Source organism: Thermobia domestica, chromosome 8 (assembly GCF_964235325.1).
Source record: "Thermobia domestica chromosome 8, izTheDome1.hap1.1, whole genome shotgun sequence".
In the NCBI taxonomy this organism is placed as follows: Eukaryota; Metazoa; Arthropoda; class Insecta; order Zygentoma; family Lepismatidae; genus Thermobia; species Thermobia domestica.
The window spans coordinates 109,839,249-109,857,091 of record NC_137461.1 but is presented as its reverse complement, the minus strand read 5'-3'; the positions used below and the strand labels follow the sequence as shown (position 1 = coordinate 109,857,091).

The following is a 17,843-nucleotide window of genomic DNA, read 5'->3' as shown; positions in this document are numbered from 1 at the left end:
GCTGCTCTTCAAGTTCTAGTACTTAAGAAGAATATTAAGGAAATTATGGTAAATATTAGGAATATTTCCTGGTACTGAGGGGATGTTTTAAAATGTATTATATTTATTATTGTTTGGTTTGTCTTAACAATAACACACATAGTACTAACAGCGACACGCACATTACTTGCAAATTATCTGCTATTTCCGAAATAAGTTCCTGTCTAATAGATAACTAATACAAGCACCTATCGAACACTGATTATGTTGCTGATATGGTTGCCAAGTTAATGACCGGTGTTCAATCCTTCCTAGTTCACCAATTTGTATTCCTGTGCTTTATTTGAACATGGCTAAACCAAATGCTTGAAAACGAACCTATTTGAGATAACAAAATCATATGGTTACATGTTAATGGACTGTAGAAATCTTGTGAACGCTATCCAACATCAAACAAGGAAGACTTATTCAAATATAACCTCTAGGCTTAGATTTAAATGAAAGAGCTTGGCGATGCATGCCTTTTCGTATATCATTTTATCCTTTTCTTTTTAAAATTCCCTTCAAGTATGTTGTGGAAAAGTTCTATATCGCACTTAGGCGAAGATTTTTCACCATATGATTTGACAAGAAAATAAACTATCTCCGTGATACACAGACGCAGATAACAAATTCCATGATAATTATAGGTCGCCTTTTGTTGAGTCTAGTGCAGAGACAAAGTAACTGCTTCTATCCCTGGTGTATTACATGCTAGATTGCTCACAGATCGCCAGCTGCTAAGCTTTCAGCAAGGTGCTTGGGGCTTCACGAGTGAGTTTCTTAGCTGCGAGAAGACGCCGTATAACCCCGAGTGAAATCCCAGGCCATCGGCTCACGCGATGAAAGGTGCCGTCAACACCTTGTGCCAACTGTGCAAACGTTGCTTGCTCGCTCGCTTGATTTCTTGCACCTTCAATTTTGGAATAGAAGCCACATTGACTGATCTACAGCTTCCTTCCTCTTATTTTCTTTTCTTCTTTTTATGATTATTGTTTTTAAAAATAAATAGTAACTGGTGTGACGTGACATTTGAAAAGTGCAAGAGTAATTTAAAAAACAAGAGTACAATCAGCTAATCATACGACAATCTTCGATTAATGGTAATCTTGTTGAAAATTAGAAAAAAAAATATTTATAACTAACCGTCTCAGATATTTCACGTAAATTTCGTTGGTTTAGATTTCACTGATGAAGGAAACACAAGCATTGTCATTCACCTTCTTACGTCTAGTTAAGTAATTACAACCAAATACGAATTAAAGTGGATAACCCGTACTTTTAGTAATGGCATATTCCAATAAACCACGAAAGAAAACCAGTTGAGAATGCTCGAAGAACGAACTTAAAAAGATTTTTTTTTTAAATTTAAATGAAATTGTATATTAAATTTATTTGATTAAATTCAATAGATAATACACTTACATATTTGGAACCTGCGTATTAGGAGACCTATTCAACTAATCAATGTTGAGCTGTCACTATTTATCACCGTATATATACTGAAAATGCAAATATAACCAATGGTCATCGGTTACTATTTGGTATCAAAATATTCACTATCCTCTTAGGTGTTGATCAACACCAATATCATCTCTCTATAACTTACGGTTCCCGAGATATGGCTCCGTAAATCTCCCGAAACCGGAACTTTTTTTGGCTTCTGGACAACGGTAAGAGTGACGCGAAAAATTCCATCACTTATTTAGATAGTTTTTGATGCTCTATCGAATAGGGGGCTCAAAGTTGAAAAATTCACAAATAATATATACAAACACACACAGACATAGAGAATTCAGTAATGAACTTTAATAAGTTTGTTGAAAATAATGATCGTACTTACAGGTAGTATAGAAAAAAATAAAGTTTTGCTCCTACTAAAAATATCAAGTTCTCCTTCTTTTTTAAAATAATGTTTTATTTTTTTAAAGAATTTTCAATGCAAACAAGAAACGAAACTAATGAACATACGCGAAAAAGCAGAAACATCATTTTTTTTTTTTTGTTTACCAAATTTGATTGAAACTATTCACTGAGCAAAACAATACATTCATTGTAAATATGTCCGTTTCTCCGTTCGGGAGAGGAAACCTTAAAAAAAAAATACTTACTTGTATGGATTATCACCAAATTTGTTCAGAATATAGAGGATCAAAAGTTAGGTATCGACTTCATTGACACCGGAAGTGATATTGGTACAGGAAGTGGTATCAATCAACCATTTCCCGTTTCAACGTTGATCACTATAGAGCGAAAAACGTAATAGATAAAGATCAGTGGTATTCTATAATGGATATAAACGTCCCAAGAATACATTTTAACTTCATCTTTAACTCTCTACTGAAATAGGAGAAATCCATTACAACTTCCGGTGTCAAAGTTGACCAAGAACGATACGTAGAGCAAAAATGATAAGAGATTCCGAAAATCATTTTCCTGCAATCGATTAAGAGCTCTAAGAATAGGAACCATCTTCTCTCTTATCTCTCTATTCAAACCAGAAGTAATGTAAATCAGCCACTTCCTGTTTTAACATCGATCGTTATAGAGGAAAAACTATGACAGATACCCACAAGCTGTTTTCAACAATCAATTAAGCCTCCCCAAAATTATATTTCGTCTCCAGTATAATCTCTCTATTAAAATCGGAAGTGGCAGAAATTCAACCATTTCCGGTTTCAACGGTGATTGCTATAGAGTAGAAACTGTCGTAAATAGCGAGAAGCGGTAATATCTGTAATCGATTAATCATCCCAAGAATATATTTAATCAACTAAAACTGGAAGTGGTAGATATCCACTGCAACTTCTAGTTTCAATACTGATCTTCCATAGAACAAAAACTATGAGATAGCGAGATTTAAAAAAAAAATAGCGTTCTAAAAATATATACTATTTTCACTCTTAGTTCGAATTCAAACCGGAAGTGACAGAAATCAACCACTTCCGGTTTTTAGAATAGAAATAAACCTTGTAATAAATAGCGAGAAGTGGTTTTCTGTAATCAATCAATTAACTATCTCAAGAATATGTTCCATTCCAACCTAATCTCTGTACTAAAACTGGAAGCGGTAGAAATTTAATACCACTTCCGGTTTCAATATTAATTGAAAAAATCATACCTCATACAAACCAAAGTCCTTCAAGTTGAGTACACGTGGCATTTCTATTTATTTTTATTTACAACAACTGCTGCTGGAAATATCTCTATGCTTATTTGAAAACAAACTTTTATTTATACTAGTTCGACAGAAATTTGTTTCCATCCTATAATTCAATGTGATTTATTCACGTTGAAATTTGAAACATGCAAGGTTTGCTAAATCTATAAGGAACAGCCAATTTTCCATTTGAACATTTGTAACTTTTCATAATAATACGGTTTGGACTTTTAATATAGGATATTTCTGATAAACATTTACCAGCAAAATAGCACTCATTCAATTTTCTTTCTTTCTTTCTTCCTTTTTCTTTTCTTTTCTTTTCTTTTTTTTGTTCACTTTGCATTAGTAGTCTGGAATGGAAGATATGATCTACGCTACCTACTGGGTTTATTAGAATGTGGTTTGCATCAGTACGTCCAATAAACACTTCCGAATTTACAACTGAACCACGCGGAAACAAAGCATGTGTGTTAAACTATTGACATTATCTTAGAAGCAGAGATGGTCATCCTCCCTCATTTTGCCCTCATGAGGGCCGCCCTCACCCTCACCTCACCCTCATTTTAGTAGTTGAGGGTGAGGGCGTGGGAGGGTGAGGGCGATAAATTATTTGAATGTGAGTGTGAAGGAGGGTGAGTGTGAGGGCATCAATGGAGGGTGAGTGTGAGGGCGTCAATGGAGGGTGAGTGTGAGGGTGAGTGAGGGTGTCAGTTGAGGGTGAGTGTGAGGGAGGTGAGGGTGAGGGCGTCAATTGAGGGTGAGGGTGAGGTAAGGGTTCATAAAATTAATTATCTTGCAATTCTTCATTTCTGGAAAATATAATGTAGTTTTTTTTTCTTAGAATTAATTGTCGTTCACAGAAAATCGTCATATCAATATTCCATCAGTTTCATACGCTTTTCATGTGCGAAGACAAGATGTTTCTCATAGCTTTATTACTTTTCTATATTTATATATTTTCACTTTATAGAAATAATAATTGCGAAATATATAAAAATATCTACTGCAAGTTTTTGGCTACCGAAAATTTCAAAGTTTAACTAAAGTAACCATTAAAAATACTAGAAGTTCTCAGGAAATAATGTTTTTTCATATTTATTAAGCTTTATTTCTTCTTCTAAGTAAGAGAAAAAAATATATAAGAAAAGTACAAAGCTGCAAGCCACAATAAATAAATTTATATTTGATTATCAAATAAAAAGATATTTCCTGCTTTTGGCTATATACGTACTTTTAGAGATGGTCATCCTCCCTCATTTAGCCCTCATGAGGGCCGCCCTCACCCTCACCTCACCCTCATTTTAGTAGTTGAGGGTGAGGGCGTTGGAGGGTGAGGGCGATAAAGTAGTTGAGGGTGAGTGTGAGGGCGTCAATGGAGGGTGAGGGGAGGGCGTCAATGGAGTGTGAGTGTGAGGGAGGACGAGTGTGAGGGCGTCAATGGAGGGTGAGTGTGAGGGAGGGTGAGGGGAGGGCGTCAATGGAGGGTGAGTGTGAGGGAGAGTGAGGGGAGGGCGTCAATGGAGGGTGAGTGTGATGGAGGGTGAGGGTGAGGGAGGGTTAGGAAAAATGACCATCTCTGCTTAGAAGTGTCTGTGAGATCTTCAGTTCTACTGAAATTGAGTATGCTATCCTTTTTGAAAGTGACTTAATGAATATTTCAAGCATCCTCTATATATTCGAATAGTTCTGAAAAAAATATGAAAACAAACGTTATTTCTATATTACTGTTGGATTTCTGGTAACGGAACTTTATAATGTTAGGTTCTTTTCTTACTAAGTTTAAAATTCTACATTTTTATCTGTTTTCCCTTTTCTTTTTCTTCTTCTCTCGCCTTCTCTCTCTCTCTCTCTGCCTCATTTATGAACCTCTGTGTAATTACATCCATTGGTTTCAATTTTTCATTATGTTTGTTTCAGTTTCTCCCTAAATCAACTTATGAATCTTGTTTCGTCTCGGTTTTGTTATTTAATTTTATCGATACCAATGCATGTGTAGTTTGAAATTAGAATTGCGTTTATGTTCTTAGTTAATTTTAGTATGGGAGAGAAGAAAGGAGGAGGGAGAGGGGGTCTCTTTACCAGACACGATTATGGGATAAGAAGGTGTATATTGGGTGGCCTAACTGCACGGCGTTAGGTGTCGCAATTTTTTTGATGCGGAGTGTATATTTTAAAAATACGACCTGTTTTTACGTCGACTATTCAAAAAATTTAAACACAGAGTCTTACTTAGAGGGAAAACAATAAATTAAAATGAAAGACTTATACGCAACAAATAAAAGAAATAAAATCACATCTAAAAGTTTTCGGTTACGTCAACAGTTTGGTTGACTATTTACTATTTAGCGAAATTTAAAATGGAGTTTAGCAAAGTTTTTTTTTTTAAAAAGTCATACCTTCAGAAAGTAGTTCAAAACCCAAATTTACGCGAAATGTAATAGGAAAGTACATAGAACATAATTCATACAAACATACTACATAATCTTTTTTACAATTAGTTACTCCTTACACACAAATTTTAACGTAAGCATTTATGTCATGTTTGTCGTTTATAAAAGGTCTAATCATCTCTAAAATAAAAATTCTACTCTTCATCCTTACCTCTCCTACTTTTAAATGAAAAGAGAAACTATTTAGTTTGGAATTCATTTTTTTTATATAAATTCCGATCATTACAATTTATTTTCTTGTCCTGCCAGGTATACGTGAACTTATCAGCACCACATTATTTTACGATTTTCTCCAATTTGAAGCAGATACAAATGAAAATTTTTACGGTACAATCCGGTACAAACGCAGCACAAACGATTCGTACAGAAAAAAGTTTTCAAATTTGTAGAAATTTATTAGTGCTCCTGTTATGTTCACGTGAACTCAGCAGGGCCATTTTAGTTTTCGATTTTCCCAAATTTCAAACCGGTACAAAGAAAGATTTTTACGGTACAAACACAATACAACAATACAGGGTGCAAATATTTATAATTTTCATATGTGGTCCTGTTAAGTTCACACACGTCAAGGCTCCCCTTTTCTCAGCCCCCTCGTTACTGATACAATTTTGAATTTGTTTACGGTCTTTAGGAAATTTCACCATGAACAAAATGTTGACGGGTTGCTCTCAGCTCTCCAAAGAAGTTACACTAATGTCACATAACATTTTTTTTGTAACTTCTCTGTTCTGTTTTCCTTCTAACGTTGATTTCTCTTTCTCGCAGAAGCTAAGAATGTGTTACTGTCGTCTGAACAGAAATCGAAATTTGATAAAAATCTGAAACTGGTTTCGAAATTGAAGTTAGATTAACCCGCCAGCCGCCACTATAAGCGTGTTGCATAATGCATTGTTACACGCGTGAAGTGATGTGATCTGGTTTGGAATAAATTATTTACATCGGTAAGACTGAATTTAGTGGATCGTATACTTTGACTTTTAGTCTATAAAATTATTTATAGACAGTAGCTTACACATATATTTAGTTGTCTTCTGCTTCCGATTACACAGCATTGCGACTTCTAAAGTTGAAAGATTAATACGAAATGGCGATTTGGCCTCAGACACTAAACGGTGACTTAAGAAACCCAGGACCAAGCTTTGAAATTAAGAACATATTAAGTTTTTCTTCTTATATAAAATCCGCTGTAGCATATCACAAACTAATATTAGACATCGGATTCGCGAATCTCGTCATTTAAACAAAAGACATTAAAAATTTAACTTTAATTTGCAATTGCATTGTTAATAGTTATTTATCTATTTCCTACATCACATTGTAAAAGCCCTTTCCTTACCCATCACACAGTTTATCGAGAGAAAGAATAGAAGAGAGTAGGGTAGGGATAAAATTATTTATTTTTACATGTAGGAACACCCAGTTATCATTCTCTCTCCATTTTTCTTTCCCTTGTTCTTTCTCTATTTTACACATAAGCAAATAAAAGCATAAAGAGAAAGACAACTAAAGGAAGAGACAAACACTAGAAGATCTATGAAAGGAAGAATATGAAGAAAAGTGAAAATGAATAGATTAAACACAGAACAATTTCACTGATGTAGCTTATTATGATAAGACACATCTTCTTAATCTCTTGATTGTCAATGATTTGCATTCCATAAGCAGGACATGATTCTGATACAAATATAATTTAAAAAAGTACCTTATCTGAGATCGAACCTCGATCTACAAATTCGAACTACAACACGTTAACGGTTACACTACATCGAACATAGTTCTGTCTTTGCTAAGATCATGTTATAATTGTATTCCTCAGCATAAGAAGAAAAGAAATTCACACCAGCGGTGTCTGAAAGTCTTATTCAGTGGTTCTAATTCTTCATTACTTTGTATGTCTATTTAGAAGCTTATCCAATATCATGCTAAGTTTGAAGACATAGGTAAGACAGCTTGTTGCTTGCTTGTATACTTTTACCATTGATGAAGAGCAGTTACTATTGTCTTATTGAAGATTAGGACAAAATACTTAATCTGGCTAGGTCTCGAACTTGTGTCCCTGGGATCTATTTTAGAAAACACAGGCTTTAACTATTAGCTATATAATTTTACAACCAAAGAAATATGGCCATGATTTGTCGTTGTAAAATACCACCAGATTGAATCACGTTAACTGGACCATTTTATTAGGCCTATACCTAGGTACGGATTTTAGATAAGAAAGGTTAAATTGGTTTAGATTAGTAATGATGAAACAAACTTACTGCTTGCGTAAGGAATGATACTGATTTCTGTCTGTTTTCGTAACGGAACAAGCCTGTCGATGCTTTTTCTAGGTTTAAATCCAGAATATACAGGTTGGTTGTAAATTCAATACGTATATTTAATTTAGATTATCCTAGAAACTAGCATCAGCTCTAGCTCGCGTGTAATACTGTTTACTACTCTGAGAATTTCCATTGATGATTTCAGAAGTTGATCCAGTAAAAACCATAAAATGGCTGGCGTATACAACATAGAAGACAGAACTAAGATTGCCGCCAGGCAAGAAGTTAGGAAGTTGGTGGTGCAAGTACAGAGATGGTGGAGGCAAGAGCGAGGTAGAAATGCAACGCTTAACCCTAAGACAGTAAAAAACCGTCACAATTGTCATTATTGGTCACATTTAAATCGAAATGTAAGGTGGAAAAAATGCAATCAAGACCAACGTAACCGCCTGGTGTTGAATGACGTATACTAGATTTATTAGTCTATACGTACTACGCAACACTATGAATGGTGAACAGTACTTGGAGATGCTTCGAACGTACGTATGGCCTGTGATTCAAGAACAGAAAAATGGAAGGGAATTGCTGTTCATGCAAGATGGAGCTCCGCCCAACTACGCAATTCCAGTGAGAGCATGGCTTGATGACAATTCCCTAGCAGATGGATTGGACGCCGGGAACTGACAGAATGACCTGCATGCAGCCCCGATCTAACCCCATGCGACTTCTTCCTTGGGGTTGAGCTAAGGAAGAAGTGTACAAATGAAAACCAAGGAATATTAACAATATTGAACAAAATATCCGTGAAGTGTTTGCAAATGTTCCAGTTGAGACTCTAAGAAGAGCCGTGGATTATGTTCCTAGAAGATTCCAGAAGTATGTGGAAAATGAGGGTGCATACGTTGAAAGGTAACTTAATAACCAAATGATACACCCAAATACTGTAATCAATGGAAATAAAACTGTGATAAATTGTTTATTTTTGAAATATTCATTGTTAGAAAAAGATACTGACTTTACAACCACCCTGTATATTTGTATACGTGTAAAGGCAGTATAGGCCTAGCAATTCACTTTGTTATGTATGAAAATTCATTTATGAAAACCACTCTATTATTATTGTATTCCTTGCGCTATGTTAAGGTTATTTTCGCGAATGTTGACCAAATCGTTCTCCACAAGGAGAGTGTCCTGCAACCAACCAATTGAAAGCTAGTTACTAGTTTTTATTTGTTTCTTTACTTTTCACACCTCAGAACATTGCTGATCATGGACAAACGTTCAGTTGTAATTACCTTATGAGAGTTGGAGGTCTATACTGCAACTACGTTGGTAGGTTATGGTGAATAGGTATTCCGGCCTCTACCGCCAGGCGATGGATTCGGCAATATGGTACTACCTAGATACACGTCAGACTGGTAATTTACTATCTCCTATCTGTTCTCATGTCCCTACCGAGGCGGAAGATACGAGATTAGTAAACAAAGCCCGGCTAGACCCACCAAGGACGTCTAGACAACTAAGGGAAACTTCCCACTTTCCTGGCATTATCCAGATAGCGCTCCAAAGTTTCGACATGCTGCTGACGTGAAGGAAAAACTCTCAGACGAATGTGGATCACAACTTTGAAATCGTAAGTTCCTCAGATGAATTCACATTCAGAGCAACGAATGATGGGCACCGTTTTGTGTGTCGTCTGAGGGAATCCGATATGACCGTACGGCTGCTTGCAATCGTAGGGATTATGTATCTATTTCATGTTAAGGTGGGTTTCTGGTCTCATTGCAGACAGCTTCATAGAATTGAAGGGCGCTTGGACAGTGCTCATTACTTACATAAGTAACATCATGGTACCATCAATACAAGTTCTTTTGCCTCGTGGTGTCATTCAGTTACAGTGGTCCCCAACATACTTCTCATGTGATTCAGAAATGGTTCGCAGGGCAACCCGATATTGATTTAATTGACTGTCCGCCTCGTGGAGCAGACATCAATCCCATGGAAAATGTGTAAGCAGAGGTGGAGTGTACCCTAAAGAATAGTTGGCCTGTGGCAGATCCACCCAGAACTCAGGATGACCTGTGGGACCTTGTTTTTAAGGAATGGCTTGACATAGAGGAAGGAGATAGATTTGTCGGCCTTCTAATAGATTCCATACCCAGAAGAAGAAAAAAGTGTAGTAAAATGCAGAAGAGTCTAGGACACAACATGATTGTCCCGACCCCAACTCCCAAAACAGTCATTTTTAGAGCTACCTATTTTTTTTCTGAAAATATTTATTATAGCACCCACTCCTTGTATCATATTTTTGTCCAATTCTAAAGAAAAAACTCTGTGGGATTTGAACTTAACACCTGATGATTGGGAATCCCGCGTTCTACCAATGAGCTAACATGAACACACTTGCAAACCCATTCTAAAGAAAAATCACTTTCAATTTTGTATCAATTTCGTATCGTGTATCGAATTCGGACACTTATGCCCATATCCGTTGAAAATATTTTATTAAGTGATGTTCCGAAACCCCAGAGTCTCAATCTAGCACATGTTTGAACATACTTAACCAGAAAATGGTAATGAAAATATTTGAATTTACATCTGTTACTGAATTAGTAAAAGTGGGGATTTAAACAGTTTCTTTCCTACAACCTTGTCAAGTTTGTATGTTAAGCCACATTGCCACGTTAGAAGAACTTGTAGCTGTCATAAAAAAAAAAAATGTTGCAACCCTACCATATTTTACCGTATACACATAGTCTTGGAAGGGTCATAAAACATTTTTTCCATCTTGCAAGGAGTTGAACGATGCGCAGCTTTCTGGGACGTCTTGCTTGCTCCCGCTGACATAAAAGAAAAAAAACAGTTTCGCCGCTTCTGAAACAACGGATTCTTTTGGACGGGAGGGGAAGTGCGCCAAAATACACGTTTTTAATGAGGAGGTCCATTGTTTGTCCAGTAGAGTGCAGTGCTGCATGTGTGAAGAAACCTTTCTTGCTTTCAAGAAGTTGTAACATGTAAAGAGTAAATAGGAAGATCGGGTTGCAAGGTTTTTTTTATGACACCTACAAGACTCATTTAACGTGGCAATGTGGCTTTATGTTTCGTAGCTCAAGCATGTGGAATTAGCACGAGAACTGTATCAAGAATTTGCAGTAAAGTCAAGGAGTTACCTGAAGAAGGTTCATTATTTAAGTCTCCAAGGAAGCACATGAAAAAAATAAAACATGTGGCTAATCTTTATGGTTTTCAGAAACACATTATTCGTAGAAGCGTGCGAGAGTTTTATGACAACGTCGACTTTCCCTCTGCGAAGAAAATAACACAGGTTTAGAGGGTACGTTGTCTGTAATATCTACGCTGAGAATCTTAAACACATTGATTTTCGCCAACGTAAGACTAAGCATGGAGCGTGAGGATAGAATGGCATTAAGGACCACATTCTTTCAAGAAAAGCATAAATTCAGGACATCGAGGGCGACTTTCCTATTTCGGGAAATTGTGGCTCAGTTGTATAGTCCTCACCTTCGGTGTATGAAGTCCCTGTTTCGATCCTAGCTCTCGAAGTAGGCTTCGCAGTGGTCAAACACTGTGTGCGTGGATTTTCATGGTGTTCTCTCGTTTCCCACACTTTCTTCATTCCACCATCTTTCATCATCATAATCGTCTCTCTTAGTCTCGGTGAATAATTGTATGACGTTAAACTAAAAAGAACATTATTGATTCAATATACTGGGTTATACCTTGTAAGTTAAAACAGAGAGAGAGAGAGAGAGAGAGAGAGAGAGAGAGAGAGAGAGAGAGAGAGAGAGAGAGAGAGAGAGAGAGAGAGAGAGAGAGAGAAGAGAGTTAGTAAATAAACATCAATGATAATGCAAGAATTAATGCAATTAAGATAATGGAAGGAAAAGGGAAAATCCCGAGAAACCTACGAATATGTATTCACTACAAATTTGTAAGGGCTTTAATCAAATCAAAAACGTTTATCATCAGAGGTGAGTGCCTTATCACTGAGCCACCGTGCATTCCATATGTAAATTTCATGAATTGGTGCAAAACATGTAATTGGTTTCTGTTTGCGAGACTTTCTTTGTCTCGGATTTAAAAAATCAAAAATGGTTGGGCATTAGCTTTAGGGTCCCGAGTTCGATCCTCGGTTGAATGTGCATGGGATTATAAACGACGTACCTAGCCAACTAATATAAAGTAGACCTTCATCTGCTTATCATGTGAACATTAAAATCAAGCGAAATATAGTATTCACACCACATTCGTAACAGAAAATAGTAATATTAACAAGATACATACATTAAAGATCCTATTAGTGTCAAAGTTTTGTATTGTTATAGCATATTTAATGTTGTTAGTGAGACTACTACCTTTAATACATGCAACTTGCACCTGGTCGAAGCTGGATTTCTCACCGGAAATTTGGTAACGTCGAGCTGTAGACTCATTGGTCGATATCATCAGCTAGTTCGGGTGACGCGGGCTATAGGGATAAAAAAAAAGTAGCCTACCAAGGATAAACGGCGTTTTACCACTGAATCACCACGGTTTCCCTAATATGTTCAAAATAATTTGGATAATTACAGGTACATTTTTTTAAAGAAAAACTAACAGAATGTACAGTATTATTTTCTTTATTAACCTGCAGCATTTTAATCGTTGCAGTTTAACATATATAACATATCCATCTAGAGGTTGACCAAGATCTTCAAACAAGAGTTTTATACATAAACAAAATGGTGTATAAAATACTATACTAATAAACATAAAAAGTTATACTAATAAAATATTCTAAATCACATCCTTAAAGAAATAGCAAATATGGTTTCTTTCAGTTTGAAGATCCGACACACATTACGAAATACTGTTTTGGTAATCTGAAAGTTAAAGAAGTATTTTTTAAAATTTTTTTCCCGACTAGAAACAAGGAAATATTTCAGCTGCATATACAATATAACTAACAGCTACTAAGGAAAGGGCAGAATTTATCTTGGAATTATTTTAAATTCCTGACTCAAATATTGTTTATAGATCTTTCCTTAACGGAAGCTAGTCTGAAAACAACCTTGTTATTATCGACGTTCACTTCGTGTTTTATTTTCTTTCATCGAAGATTAAGTATTCTGAAGCTTAAGCTTATCGGCTACCAAGACTAAAATCATAGGTTTAGTGTTAATTCCCAAGTTGTAGAGATATGATGTCTTCTTGATAACTACCTAATCTATTTTACGTCATAATTTCATTTTAACTTATCAACTATTCCTCATCTCCCCCTTCTCCGCCTTCTCCTCCCTCGCCTGCTCCTGCTTCTTGATACTGTAAGTATTCATCCGCCATGTCGTTTGTGTTCTTCTCTGCTTCAGTAAAATCCTCTTCTGCCATTCCTTCACCTATATACCAATGCAGAAAAGCTTTTCTTCTAAACATAGCGGAAAACTGCTCGGTTATTCGTCTGACCGATGAGACAATAGAAGTAGAATTTCCTATAAACGTTGCTGACATTTTCAAACCTCGTGGAGGAATATCACAAACAGCTGTTTTCACGTTATTCGGAATCCATTCGATAAAATAACTGCTATTTTTATTGGAAACATTCAGCATTTGTTCTTCTACTTCCTTCATGGACATTCGTCCGCGGAAAATAGCCGCAACTGCCAAATAACGTCCATTACGTGGATCACAGGCAACCATCATATTTTTCGCATCAAACATTTGTTGTGTCAATTCAGGGACTGTCAAGCAGCGATATTGTTGACTTCCACGAGATGTAAGGGGAGCAAAACCAGGAATGAAAAAGTGCAATCGTGGGAATGCAACTAGGTTTACAGCCAACTTTCTAAGATCTGAGTTTAGTTGTCCGGGAAATCTTAAGCAGGTAGTGATTCCTGTTACAGCGGCAGAAACTAGATGATTCAGATCTCCATACGTTGGAGTTGTTAATTTCAATGTCCTAAAACATATGTCGTACAAGGCCTCGTTGTCAATGCAGTATACCATATCAGTGGATTCCACAAGCTGAGAAATTGTTAGAACAGCATTATATGGTTCCACAACAACATCTGAAACTTTGGGGGATGGAAGGACACTGAAAGTATTATTAATTCGATCTGGATATTCTTCTCTGATTTTATTCATGATTAAAGAACCCATTCCAGATCCGGAGCCTCCACCTGCAGAATGTGTCAACTGAAAACCTTGAAGACAATCACAACTTTCGGCTTCTTTTCTCACAACATCCATCACAGATTCAATCAAATCCGCACCATCTGTGATATGACCTTTAGCCCAGTTATTACCAGCTCCGCTTTGTCCGAACACAAAGTTATCTGGACGATAAATTTGTCCAAACGGTCCAGATCGAATAGCATCCATAGCTCCAGGTTCCAAGTCAACCATAATGGATCTAGGCACATATTTCCCTCCAGAAGCTTCGTTGTAATATACATTTATACGTTCCAATTGCAAATCTGAATCACCGTGATAGTTACCGGTAGGATCAATTCCATGTTCATCTGATATAACTTCCCAAAACTTACCCCCGACTTGGTTTCCACACTGACCACATTGAATATGCAATATTTCCCTCATCTCGTATCTCTTGACTCATACACTCACAAGAATAAAAACAATATAAAAGTCATGAAAATCGACTAAAAGAGCATTTCTTAAATAAGCACTCTGTACTGTCGCCTGGTTAGTTATTTGTTTCTGCACTTTAAAAATAATGCAAACAATGCGATTTCTTCTTTTTCTTGCTGCAACGCGAAACAAAAGATGACAAAACATACTTTCATTCTTTCATAACCTCAATTTAGCTTTTTGTATCTTTAGATGAGATGCAAACTTAGATCCTAGTCGCCTACATTTTCTTGCCTCTGTGTTGCAATTGTCTCTGAAACAAAATGAATGATTGTCTTTGATCTTGCTCTTTCGAATAAATTGTTTCTAGTTCCGAAACGATATACTTATGATAATATGTCAACACCACAGAACGAAAAATGTTAGATCTAGATGGAATCTCAGGAAAGATCCGAATTATAGAAGATTTATCTGAGTACAAATATACCGCAATTTGGAAGTTTACATATGGATTACATAAAAACTATTATAAACAGTCTAAATTCTTTGAATCGTCAAATTAATGTTATTAAACAATATAAATAGGAGTTTCAACTATTGTGTACGGCAGCCAAACATTTGATCTTGAGCTGTGCTTTCACATCTACCAATCCGATCTTGGGGTTGCAATCTTTCTGCAAATGACATTGATGCAAAAATTCTTTGTCAGTCAGCTGGTCCTTATAGCTTCGAATCTGAGTACATCATAGTTAAGATATGTATTGAGAACCAAAAATTACTTTTGGCTTGTGTGTACCGCCCACCAGGAGCTTCATTTAAGAATTTCGAAGACGATATTTCTCATCACTCATCATATTTCGAAGACGATATTTCTCATTTCGCATATCTCATCACTTTATATGCATAGTCTGATACTTGGAGACATGTCCTCTAAACGTGAAGTAAAAACATTCCTCGAGATTACTACATCATTAAATTTCTCCATCTGTCCGCTCGAAGCTACGTTTCATACTACTACCTCGGATTCACTTCTCGACTTAATCTTAACTTCTGACATTGATAGAATTCTTCATTTCGGTCAATTTTCAGTACCTGGCATTTCGCGTCATGATCTTATCTTTGCTTTTCTATTAAGACTCCCAAATTTAAGCCTAACATTGTTTTATACTGAGATTTAGCCGATATTAACAATGAAACACTCTTGCGTGATGCTGCGTTATTACCTTGGCATCTAATAAACTCTTTTTCTTCCGTGGATGACCAACTATCTTAATTAAATGAGTTAATTTTACATCTCTTGAACATTCATGCTTCCTTAAGAGAAAAACGTGTTTCTCGTTCTCTTTCGCCCTGGATTACAGATGAAATTCGAAGTTTAATGACTAGTCACGACAGAGCGTATAGTAAATTTAAGAAAGCACGTATATTAAATCTACCCCACTCAAATGACAAATTTGAGGAATATAAGATCCTTAGAAATAGATGTAATCAAACCGTGCGTAATGCGAAATTAAAATTTTCCTGATCGAGAATAAGAATTCCTTTCATCTTTGGAGAAATTTGAAGATACTTGACATTCATAGCAGTAAAAGAGGCCAGCCTGATATAGTTGCTCCTTTCTCTGCCGATTATCTTAATAATTATTTTTGTAGAATTGATACTTCTAGCTCACAGATAAATGCAAGAATCTGATAATACTGGATAAATCTCTAATTTTGAAGAAAATGTTTTCTCTTTCATTTGTGTTATCCCACAAAATGTAATGAAAGCGATTAAGAGGATAAAATCCACTGCTATAGGTGCAGATGAGATAAGTATAACATTGATCAAGAAAATATTACCTTTCGTCCTTTCACCAATTACCAATTTATTTAATTTTTCCCTTACTACCGGCACATTCCCAGCCTTGTGGAAGACAGCACGAGTTCTGCATCTCCCTAAGACTAAGGATGTCCGGTCTGCAGAAGACTTAAGGCCTATTTCAATATTACCTGCCCTATCTAAAGCTCTTGAATATATTGTAAGTGACCAAATACGTGAGCACCTTTGAACTTATAACCTTTTTAGACACTTTCAATCCGGGTTTCGTAAACGTTGCAGTACTTCTACAGCCTTCACCACCATTACTGATGATATAGTTCTGCTTTGGACACGAGAGAGATAGCAATACTTACCTTACTGGATTATAGCAAAGCATTCCAATCAGTAAACCACGACATTTTGCTGCAGAAACTTGTACAAAAATTTAGCTTCTCTATTTCAGCTGCTAAATGGATCTAAAATTATTTATGCGACCGAAAACAGTATGCGGTAGTTGCCAATTTAGTTTCTGATCAGCGCAACCTCTCTTGTGGGGTTCCTCAAGGTAGTGTTTTAGGGCCTCTTCTTTTCTGTCTTTATGTTAATGATTTACCGCAACCTCTAAAACACTGTAAGTTCCACATGTATGCGGACTATGTTCAATTGTATCTATCTTCTTCACCAAGGCTATAGATACATGTGTAGCAAAGATGAAAGACGACTTGCGTAATTCGGCTAAATGGTCAGCAGATAATTGTTTGATTATAAATCCAGTCAAATCAAAGTCAATTTTAATTACTTACAAACGTGTAACAACTTTAATAGATGGAGTAAATATTCCCTTCTCTTCCTCTGTGAAAAATTTTGGCGTCATACTTGACAAATATTTGACTTGATCTGATCAAATTAATGCATCATGCAAGAAGGCTTTTGGAATACTTCATTCTCTCAGCAAATTAAAAAACTTTTTACCAACACAGTTGAAAAAAAAACTCTTGTTCAAACTCTAGTGGTACCACATCTGGAGTACTGTAACACCGCCTTAACTGACCTGCTATACATTTACTAAACCGTTTGCAATGAGTACAAAATGCTTGTATACGTTTCATTTTTAACTTAATATTCTCCGATCATGTAACACCATTCTTTAAAAAGCTACAATGGCTGAAGATGCAGGAATGGCGTAAATTGGACTAGTTGGTACGGCTCTATAAAACACCTACTTTTATGTAAAGTAACACTTTCGATAATTAGAATTCTGGCTGCGTACGCAATCTTGAAAAGCGCTACCTTGCGTCTTATATTACCTTGAATTTGTATCCGTAGCTGACATTGAGGAAACGAAGGAAAAGAAAGAAAAAAAACATTGGGTCGCCGTTATTCCTTCTTACACTATAATTTATAGACCAGTAAACACAACGCTACTTACTCCAGATTCTTGTACACTACTTGCGTTGTCAATGCTAAGGAAAAGACGAGGAAAAAAAAGAAAAAAAAATCATTTAGGATAACACCATATATCTTGCATCTCTGTTTATTTAACTTTCCTTGTAATAAACGCAT

General features: G+C 36.1%; 1 pseudogene; it reads right to left on the bottom strand.

Annotated features, from left to right (window-relative positions):
• Window positions 1–12,519: 12,519 nt before the first annotated feature.
• LOC145693144 (tubulin beta-4B chain pseudogene) lies at window positions 12,520–14,652 on the bottom strand (annotated as a pseudogene).
• Between the last annotated feature and the right edge of the window lie 3,191 nt (window positions 14,653–17,843).